The sequence below is a fragment of the Camellia sinensis genome, chromosome 11, assembly GCF_055761805.1.
Source record: "Camellia sinensis isolate YWXY chromosome 11, ASM5576180v1, whole genome shotgun sequence".
In the NCBI taxonomy this organism is placed as follows: domain Eukaryota; kingdom Viridiplantae; phylum Streptophyta; class Magnoliopsida; order Ericales; family Theaceae; genus Camellia; species Camellia sinensis.
The window spans coordinates 87,938,548-87,949,261 of record NC_138971.1 but is presented as its reverse complement, the minus strand read 5'-3'; the positions used below and the strand labels follow the sequence as shown (position 1 = coordinate 87,949,261).

General features: G+C 35.4%; 1 long non-coding RNA gene across 3 annotated transcripts; it reads right to left on the bottom strand.

The window, feature by feature from the left end:
• Window positions 1-4,277: 4,277 nt before the first annotated feature.
• On the bottom strand, window positions 4,278-9,777 carry LOC145802025 (uncharacterized). 3 transcript variants are annotated; one of them, XR_014344200.1, is made up of 3 exons: window positions 8,579-9,777; window positions 7,347-8,512; window positions 4,278-7,244 (listed from the first exon to the last, which is right to left on the bottom strand). It is a non-coding gene; the product is annotated as an uncharacterized LOC145802025 (long non-coding RNA). The 3 variants fall into 3 exon arrangements; XR_014344201.1 differs by having other exon boundaries at window positions 9,508-9,777; XR_014344199.1 differs by having other exon boundaries at window positions 7,347-9,777.
• Between the last annotated feature and the right edge of the window lie 937 nt (window positions 9,778-10,714).

The window sequence follows — 10,714 nt, the reverse complement described above, 5'->3', positions numbered from 1 at the left end:
CGGGTTTTTTGTGAATATCTTGATAAGTTTGTGGTACTTTTTGTGGATGATATTCTTATGTATTCGCCTTCCGAGGAAGAACATGAGTTGCACCTCTGCATTTTGTTACAATTACTTAGAGAACATAAACTATATGCCAAGTATGAAAAATATGTGTTCTGGCTCTCCGAGGTGAAATTTTTGTGGCATGTTGTTTCTAAGGATGGAGTTAGTGCAGATTCTTCAAAGATCAAGGCGGTGCAGAATTGGGAATGACCTAGGAACGTAATTGAAATCCATAGTTTCTTGGGCCTTGCTAGTTACTAAAGACGGTTTGTGAAAGATTTTTCCTTGTTAGCATCTGTTGTGACTAGGTTAATGAGAAAGGGGGTGAAGTTAGTATGGAATGAAGCTTGTGAGAAATCCTTCTTAGAGCTAAAGGCTAGATTGAAACTACATCGGTCTTAACCATTCCAGAAAGAGGTTTGGGTTACACTATGTACTGTAATGCCTCTAGAGAAAGTTTGGGATATGTTTTGATACAGGAAGGAAAGGTAGTGGCTTATGGTTCACTGTAGATACCCCATTTTTGACTGCCCTCAAGACTCAGACATCATCGCTTGTGCACTCGATGATTATGATTGCATGTGTTTGTTTTGAGTGCTCGAAGTTCTCGGCGGAGTGCCCTACCTTTGAGCCTTGAAACCTTATCTGTTTTGTGCCTTGTTTTGGACCAAAACCTTGTTCTTGTTTGCCTAGAACTTTTGGTGACCTCTTGGCCACTACCATAGGTTGTCGGCCAGGGATAATGGTTGTCGGCCAGAGGTGTGGCCGGTCGGCCACCGATGCCTTTTTTTAGATATTTGTTGACAGCTGTGCCAGCTGTTAGCACAATGGCTGCATCTCCCTACATGTGTATGGTGGGATGTTTCCAGGCTCAAGGAGTGTTTTTCTATAAATAGGGGGGTTCCTCCCTCATTTTGAGAGTTTAGCAATTTTGGATCAAAATTCTCCCTCTCCCTCTCTCTCTAGATTTCTCTCTCTCTCTTGCAAATTTTTGTGTGTATGCTTGGTTTCTCTACACTTTAGTCTACATCCCCTCAACCAAATTCTCTCACCTTTGAGATGAGATTACTTGGGGCATTCTTGAAGTTCTTGAAGGTGGTTTTGGCTTGAATTTGTGCCTAAAGGTGTTTTTTGCATCAAGGGGTAGAAAACTAGTCTTGTTAGCTTGCTTTTAATACTTGTTTTTCCATTTATTTCAATTATTTTTGGCCTAGTTTTGAACCATAAGAAGCTCTATTTTTGTGACTTAAAAGTGGTGGCTTGAGCCCTTTTTAAGTTAGGGGTGGTTCACCCTTCTTGCTTTTTTTGCTTGTATAGCTTTTGTGCTTTTCATTCATCACTTTCAAACCAACTTTTTTGGACCTTTTCACCACTGAATTTCAGAATATTTTCAGTGGCCAAAAATTTTTTTTGAAGTCCAAAATTAGAGGGGTTAGCCTCCCATCTTCATGTCATGTTTGCATGCCTAGTTAGCTTCACATGTTAGCATGATTTTCTAGCATAACTTAGCTCAAGTCCAGCATGTTTTAGTCTATGCAATAACCTGTTTTAGCTCTATTTTGGGCTGGTTAGTTTGTTTGAGTCTTGTTTTGCATAGTTATAGTGTTAATTCCTTCACTAGCTTAGTGTTTTAAGGCTTTGACCATCATTGGTGTGAGTTGGTTGCATGTTTTTAGTGCTTTTATCACTCAATTTCAGCACATACAATCTCTGCAATCTCCCTCATTTCTTCACTTTTTCATTTGTTTTGAGGGTTGTTTCAACCTTAGGGTTGTTTAAGCTTGAGATTGAGGCTCATGCTTAATGGTTTAATCCTCCTTTAAGGGTTCATTACCAACGGCATGAAGCTTCTCTCATGCCTTAAACTACCCCTTGGTTGACACTTCTTTCACTTTAGAAGACACTCACCAATGGACTAATTGACTAAGGAATGGTTTGGTAACTAAAGTGAGTAAACAAAAATTGGCAAGTAAAAGTGTGTAAGATAAGCATTCTTTGTGTTGCATTGCCTGTGTTCCAATCGGACGTTAATTTGAACACAAGGAAAATGGAACATATCATACTCAAAGTGATGAAATGTGTCATTTTCCTAGGTCACCATTGCCCTTGATCATGAATGATAGGGTGGTGGTCGTTTTGTTCTTGTTTATGCCTTTATTGAACTTGTACAAACTTGGTCCCTTAGCCATCATGCATGGAAATTGCTTGATTGATGGTTTGAGGGTCAAGAGTTTCTCTCGTTTAAGCTTGTGTGATGATAATGAGGGTAAACAGTACAAACAACTTGTGAGAATACACTGTTTTGCTTTGTTTTGCTCTCTATTGCAGCATGGAAGTGTGAACCAGCACTGGCCGACAGCGACCATTAGTGGCCGACCGGCCACCATTGGTAGCTGACCGACCCCATTGGTAGCTAACCCGCCCCTTGTCCCTCTTCTCGGCCATCAGTGATTTTTGTATAATGTGATGGTACGAAGAAGCAGAGGTGTTCTGGAAGTTGGCAGAATTTTCAGTGATCAAATGTACAAACAGAGGCTTGCAGCAGCAAGGCATTGGCTTTTCAGGTGTAGAATCGAGCATGTGCATGCATATCCATCATTTCTCGAGCCTAAGTAGTCGATTACTTAGTTTACTTGCAATTGCCTTGTAATCCATTAATTTGCTAAGTAGTTAACTATATGTGATGAAATTATTTAGTTAATTAGCTAACATAGTTAATTAGTTTTGCTTTGTAATAATTAGTTAGCTTTAATTAGAGTAGCTAGTTAGTTAGCTTATTCATTCGGACCCTCCTTCGCGAGGGTGTAATGTTGTAATAAGTGTGCGTGAGTGTGTATGTCTTCTAACCCGACGTCCTTCTCCCTTTTATTTAATCGCTTTCGATGGTTAGATTAGGGATCATGTTTTAATTAGCATATTGCATGCTTGAATCCATTCATTTGTATTGCATGCTCCGAGGCTCGGCGCATCATTCAAACTGCATCGCTATTTCAATATCTTCTTTGAATACGTGTTTAACCGCATCTATCAAAATCAATCCATATGCCATATTAGTAGTCGAGCCTATTAATTTCATTATTGCGTGTGTTGCATTAGGCATCTTGTATAGTTAGGAATCATACATATTTTACTAGCTTATGTCTACTTAGCTTGGAGTACTCGGTGAGTTTTTATGCTTTAGCATACTTGCATGAGTGTGATTGCCATGATTAGCATGCTTGCCATGAGGCTATGTCTTTACTTGTTAAACTGTATGAATGCCTGTAGACGAAGGCTTGTTGTTTGAATTGGAATAATTCAACAAATGTACGTTTTAAGCCCACTTTGTTGACTGGCAAATCATGTTTTAAGCTCACTATGTTTGGTGGCAAATTCACAATCCTTTAAGCCCACTTGGGGTGGCAAATTCAAACCATTTTCGAAAACAAACATGAGTTGAATTGTTCTAAATTGAGCAAATTAGTCTATACTTGCTTGTGCGCATCACATAGTAAAGCTAGTTTAATAACTGGAACAAGAACACATAATGTTTATAAAAAATCATATCGTGATTAGTAGAGGCTGATCTTTGATCAGGCCAGTGGGGGTGCTCAATTCATGACCTTCCTCTCTCGTACCTAAGTTCTCGAGCCGAGGCAACTTTGGTGATCACGGACACGTGGCCTTCGGCACGAGTTAGGATTTCCTAAATTTCTCCAAAATAAAAATATTTAGGTGGCAATTCTGTACTACTACAAAAACAGATAAGGATCACACTTTTTTTGTGTGATGTATGTTATTTAATCACACCTTTTAAGTTTTATTAAAGTGTGATCTTTGGGAGTGTGATTGAAAGGGGTCATTTTTAACCACAGTTTTTAAGTGTGTTTAATAACATTTAGATCACACCTTTTAAGTGTGATTAAAAATATTTAGATCACATCTTTTACGTGTGATTAATAACATTTAGATCACACCTTTTAAGTGCGATTAAAAAATTTAAATCGCATCTTTTAAGTGTGATTAACAATATTTAGATCACACCTTTTAAGTGTGATTAAAAATATTTAGATCACATCTTTTAAGTGTGATTAATAACATTTAGATCACATCTTTTAAGTGTGATTAATAAATAATAAAATCTATAATAAAAAAATGGTTCGACATATTTAAAAAATAATCAATATTATTTTTGTATGCACATTTGAAGAATGTAATACACACTGTATACTATACTTTGAATCATAACCACATACTGAATGAAATAACGTCATATATTTCATAAATGAAAATTAAATGTTCAAAAGTATATACAAAGGATTAAATAAAAAAAAATTAATTGTGCTTACATATATTAAAAAATAAAAAAACTTAAAAAACTAAGTTCTTTAATTCTTTGACCCATATTTTGCATCTCTCCAAGAAATTTTTGACCTGAAAAATGAAAACACAAATTAATTCAGAAACCGCAGAAGTATATGAATAAACTAACTATTTATAGAGACTATTCTAGTCTTACAAAAGACACAATCAGACTTTTCTCATCACACTGACTCTTCATCTCCTGCTTTAATAGAAAAACAATAACCACTTTGATTGAAAAATCAATTCTCATGGAAAAAATGGACCAAATATCTTAAGATAGCTGAGTATGAACTATGACTACAGGGCAACAATGCTCAGGAGAAGGAACAGCGTTATGCAAACATTTTATCCGTGCCCTTGAATGTAGGAAAACTCATGTGTTAAAAGATTTTAGCAGTTAACTCATCATCAGACATGAACATGTAGAAAACAAATTAATAGCCAGAAGAGAATTGTCATCTCCATTTAAAATTTGACAATTATTCCAAGACATGAACATGTAGAAAACAAATTGCTCCATTTCTTAAACCACATAAACAATCTGTCCCTGCAACAAGAGATGAGTTTGTTACATTAAAATCATATAGTGATAGTCAGTTAACCACAGACAAAGGTCATGTAATGATAATAGATAAAAAAAATAATCAAATAAAAAATGTAATGATAATATATGAAAGTACAGTAATGCCATTTATAAATCTTGAGATGAGGTCAATATCTACCAAGGAAAAAGTTGTTGACTTGATTATGCAAAGCATGTTAACTGTTGATGTGCAAATTCCGAATTACATATTGGTGCCACATGGAATTATGATGTTCTAAGCAGAGAAACTTATGAATATGGGGCCAATCACATAATAATAATAATAATAATAATAATAATAATAATAATAATAATAATAATAATAATAATAATAATAATAATAGAAGCAAAACCAAAAACCTCACAAATTGTAAGACTAAAGTTCTGATAAGAAATGAAAAAGAAAAAAATTGCAACTAACCTTGGAACAACCAAAACCCTAGATGAAAAACAACATTACCTGCATATAATTTGTGAAGCCCCAAAGGCAGCAAAACTCAAGTAAAAATATCAAATAATATGTAAAGCCCCAGAGGCAACATTTCCAAATTATGCAATTAGCTTTCCAATAACTTCAAAACAGACGAAAGCACCTCATTTTATTTGTGAACTCTTGGATGAGATATGTCCAATCAAGAGCAATTGAGGACAGTTAATATGGCCTGGCAATTGATTATGTTTGTCAATTTTACATTAAAACAACAAATTAAGATCTTCAAAAAAATAAAAAATAAAAAACTACTTCTACCACACTCTTCCAAGGAATTCTGCAAATTATTTGAAATTTTAGACAAAAAATTTAATCCTACATGACAAAATTTTCAAAACATTGTAATTATATAAATCATTTTGTGTTTTATGATTTGTAGCAGGTTCAGAGTATCTAAATATATCCACATACCATAACAATATCTTGGGGATCTACCTGCCAAGAAAACAAATATTCAAATGTCATTTAACCAAGTTAAGAGATAATTCTAGTTTCTAAAAAGAAATAAAAATTCCAAAACCACTGAAAAATGAATTTATAATGAGCCATAACACGCGACTAAAATTATGAGCATAATGCTTGAAGATGATGTTTCTCTTATAATCATTTAAACTAAAAATTCCAGTAACCTGATCAACCAATCACTTCGAAGGCAATTAGTTGTAAACAAGTAAAGCTACCTGAAGATCATTGCAAAGGAGTGTGATGCCATCAGCCAAAATCATGTCAACATATGGATTGCGCAAACCCGCAATAATTTCAAAACAACAATACAAAGCAATCACACTTCTCTGATTAAACCCACTCCTTTCTGTAACTTTAAACCCACAAAACAAACCCATAATAAACCCAATTGTAGGCACCATTATTCATAATGATTCTGACAATACATTATTTTTTATGCACTTTTTAATGATTTTTTATGTGCATGTAGTATAATTGAAACAATATAAAATATCAGCTACAACATTATCTAGAAACCTTTAAAACTATTATGGATTTGGGTAGAGATTATTAAAAAATAAAAAATAAAATAAAAATTAAAAAATAAAAAATAAAAACTTATATTTAATTCACCTTCCCTTGACCTTTTCCTTTCCCTTTCCAAATTCCTAAACAAATCCATGATTCAAACATAAAAGAAATTGATGTGGCTCATACTTGTTTCAAAAAGCACAAGCAATTTATCTAGAAAAGCACATCGAGCTTTGATTACAAGCTGCTTCAAACAATGCTCAGCAGAAAATATGTAATTTGAAGATTATATATATAACTGCACTTTTGTTTTGAGTAGTTGAAGAGTACATTTAACATTCCATTCACACACAAGAAGCTAAAGCAACTATTTAGGTTGAGTTTGGATCTTGGATCCAATCATAACTGCCATATTGCCTTTCTATAAGACACAAAATATTATAACATTCTGAATACACCAAAGATACAATCACCGTGATGAGATTGTTAAACATAGCATAAAAATGCATTAAAATTCTTATTCACTGACCAAACTAAACAAGCCTTAATTACTTACTTGGGGTCACCTACATTAATCTGTTTTCTCTAGTTTGCTTTATCCAAAACTATTTCTTCGATTGAAATTATAAAACAAGCTCCTCTATAACAATTGCCCATTTATTTGACATTAGAATATTGAAATTAAATCATTAGAGGTACATATCTAAGGGCAAATCAAGATTAGAATTGTAGAGAGATTTTAAAAAACGAGAGATTGATGATTACCTCCTCTGTAACAATTGCCCCATTCATTTGACCCTCTTTTGCCTACAAAGTAACAAATCACAAGTAGCAACCATATCCTTAAGAAGAAGAAAATGGAAGAGAAAAGATAAAGAGAATATAAAAGTGAGAGCGATTGATGGTTACCTCCTCCATAACAATTTCTCCATTTATTTGATCCTCTTTTGTCTACAAAGTAACAATCACAAGTAATAATCATATCCCCAACAAGAAGAAAATAGAAGAGAGTTATAAAAATACATGAGAAAAGAAGTCGTCATTATTTGCACAGTGGTATGGATAATAGAAAGAGCTTCTTTATATATCACCAAATATAAAGTGGTACAAGTCAAATCATAAATTAATAAGTCGTCATCATAAAAAATAATAAATAATAAATAATCAAGTTGTAGACATCCAACAAACACTAAAAGACAATCATCAATGGGATACCACCTAGCCTATTAAGTTAATCACTAAAGGCAGGTTCCTCAATCCCCTAAAACAAAGCAAGATAACATAACATAACATTCAAACAATCGATTTTGATCTTACAATCAACTCAATTCATTTATATAAACAAATATCAAAGAGAAGAAATAATGCACTGCACCAAAAATCTTTGTCAATAAATTGAAATTCAATTTGATTTTTTACATGAAAGAAATTCCTAAGCAAGGTCACATGATGCAAAAAGAAGACACATATGCAAGGTGACCAACTCTAATCGTCATCTGGCCTTTTCTGGTTTAGGAAAAACAAAGATCTAAAAAAGCATAAGTAAAATATGCTATAAAATGTGATGCACATAAGGCATTGAAACTATGACTATGGTGTATGGCAGGGATTCCCCAACTAGAGGACACATGGCAAGCAGATGTCTGAAGCCCTCCTGATGGCATGGGTTAAAATGGTGTTACTCTTGTCCATCAAAAGTGAAAAAAACAACTAAGATATCAAAGACGCAACTATTAACGACCTTTTGCCAATGACCAAGAATGATGGGTAAGAGAAACCAAACCAAGCCAAGCCTTACGTCCTATCGGGTAAGAGAAAACACAAACAAAAAAAGAAAAGAAAGAGAGAGACCATTACCCAATGTCGGACAAAGCACAAATTATTGATTTCAAATTTATAAACAAAGCTCACAGTAACACAATTTAAGAATGCAATGTCTTAATTACCGAGTTAGCCTCATCAGCAAAGTCGAGACCATGCTCGACTATGGTGCCCACTTCTCTCACTAGCAAGTCATCTGATTGAGCTCTGTCCACCACTAACTCCATCCCATGGTACCTCTCCTTGTAAATCACCTGCAGAGGAACAGAAAACTTAATGATCCGCGTATATTGTGTCATATATTTATAACTTTAATTTACCTCGCCATGTCCATAACCACCAAGCTCCTTTTCTTGCTTCCCCCTCTCAGTAATTTCTTCCTCACCCCATGAGGACAAGCAGGAAGCAACAATGGGGACCGATTCACAAGGCCCTCCAACAGAGATTCTCTTCTCTCATAGTAGAAAAGTTGTGAACAACTATAGAAATAAAATTCTAATCCAATTGTTTGGTTGTATTTTTGTTTTCTGTTTTCAATTTTCGAAAATCATGGAAAACTTGTTTAGCGAACTGTTTCTGAAAAATGTTTTTTAGAAAATTTTCAGAAAACCTTTTTTTTAGGAAATACTAACAAATTCTCAAACTGGACAAAGTAATAAGTACTTGGAAAAGCAAGCTTTCAAATCTAGGAATGTCAGTGTCCAATGGCAATTTCATGGTCCCCAAAGACACTCCATCCTCATTTTCCTTGGCACCATTTCCTGAAGTTGCCTTTGAGGCAGCTGCCAGATTCCGGTGGCCAGAATATTCATGTAGCCTGGAGAACTGATGTACTTGGTCTTGAATACAAGTGAGCAAGGAACAACCCAAGATGGGCTCAATTGAAATTGGGAATATTTGGCACATTTGGGCTAGAGGACTTGCCTAACACTAGCATAAGAGGCCGTGGTTTCTCCTCAAAATCTGGAGGACTCTGGTTTTTATATAACTTTTAAATCTATATAAAAAACAAGAGTCCATAAAAATGCATTCAATTAAGTATTGAAATAGATAATTCTCATCTCTCAGTATTTAAAATTTAAGCCATAAATATGCAAATATTAAGTTTTATATAGATTTAAAACTAGGGCTCCAATCCCCTCTCTCTCAATCTCCAATGCACCACTTTCTAGGGTTCCAATGAAGAGGGTTTGATTCCAATGAAGGAAAAAGAATAGAAAAAGAGGAGAGAACAACAAAGGAGAAATACCTGGACGCCGGAGCGAGAACCGATGGGAAGTCGCTGCCGACAGACTGTGAGGGTAACGTGAGACCGAGAGTGAGAAAGAGAGAGAGATTGTGAGGGTCTGCACGAGCGAGTGTGAGAGGAAAGAAAAGGAGAGGAGAGGAGGGTATCTCACACTGGTGCTGTTGGGGCTCCGAGATGGAAAGAGACGGCTAGGAGAAGGCAGACAGTTTCTTCTTTTTTTTTTTGTGATCTGAAAAGAAGATACTAAAAGAGTATATGGAAGACAGGGCAAACACGAAGGGCTAGGGAAGCAAAAACATTTTTTTTTACGACGGAGGAATAAATAGCGTTGCAAAAAAAATAAACAATTCCGAAAAAAAAAAAAAAAGACGAGTGACAAATCATTGCGTAAAATACTCTTTTCTGCCACTGTCGACGCGCCCGGGTTAGGCTTTGCTACTACAGTTTGGACTCAAATGTCACGGTTCTGAATCTATTCTCGCAAAGTGTAATGCAAGACCGACAAATCACCAAAGAGTCCAAATCCGGCAAATCGTTTTGGAAAATTGATTTTTTGTAAAGAAGTGCCAAACATGGATTGCTTTGCCAGATACAAAGTCGCCACCTAAATATTTTATTTTTGGGAAATTTAGGAAATCCTGACTCGTTGCCTAAGGCCACGTGTCTGTCATCACCAAAGTTGCCTCGGCTCGAGAACTTGGGTACGAGAGGGGAAGGTCATGCAATGAGCACCCCCGCTCGCCCGATCAAAGATCGGCCTGTACTAAGCATGATATCGTGTTTTTGAAAACACTTGTGTTCTTTTTCCGGTTAATTAGCTAATCTTACTAGGTGATGCGCACAGCATACAAGTATAGACTAGATCTCCTAATTTGGAACAAAACATTACATATCCGTTTGTTTTGAAAATGGTTTGAAGTTTGCTACTCGCAAGTAGGCTAAATCGAGGATTTTAATGAATTGTTCCAATTCAAGCAATCCAACCTTCACCCACAGGCATTTAGGTAGTTATATCAACTAAGCAGTTAGCCTCATAGCAAGCATGCTATACATGGCAATCAATAACACACATGCAATATGCTAAAGTGTAAACACTCGCAGTGTACTTCGAGCCAAAACAAAGAACTAGTTAGTAATCATGCATGATCCTAGTTCATTTCAAGATGGCTAATGCAACACATGCGAAAATGCATCTAAAGTAGGCTCG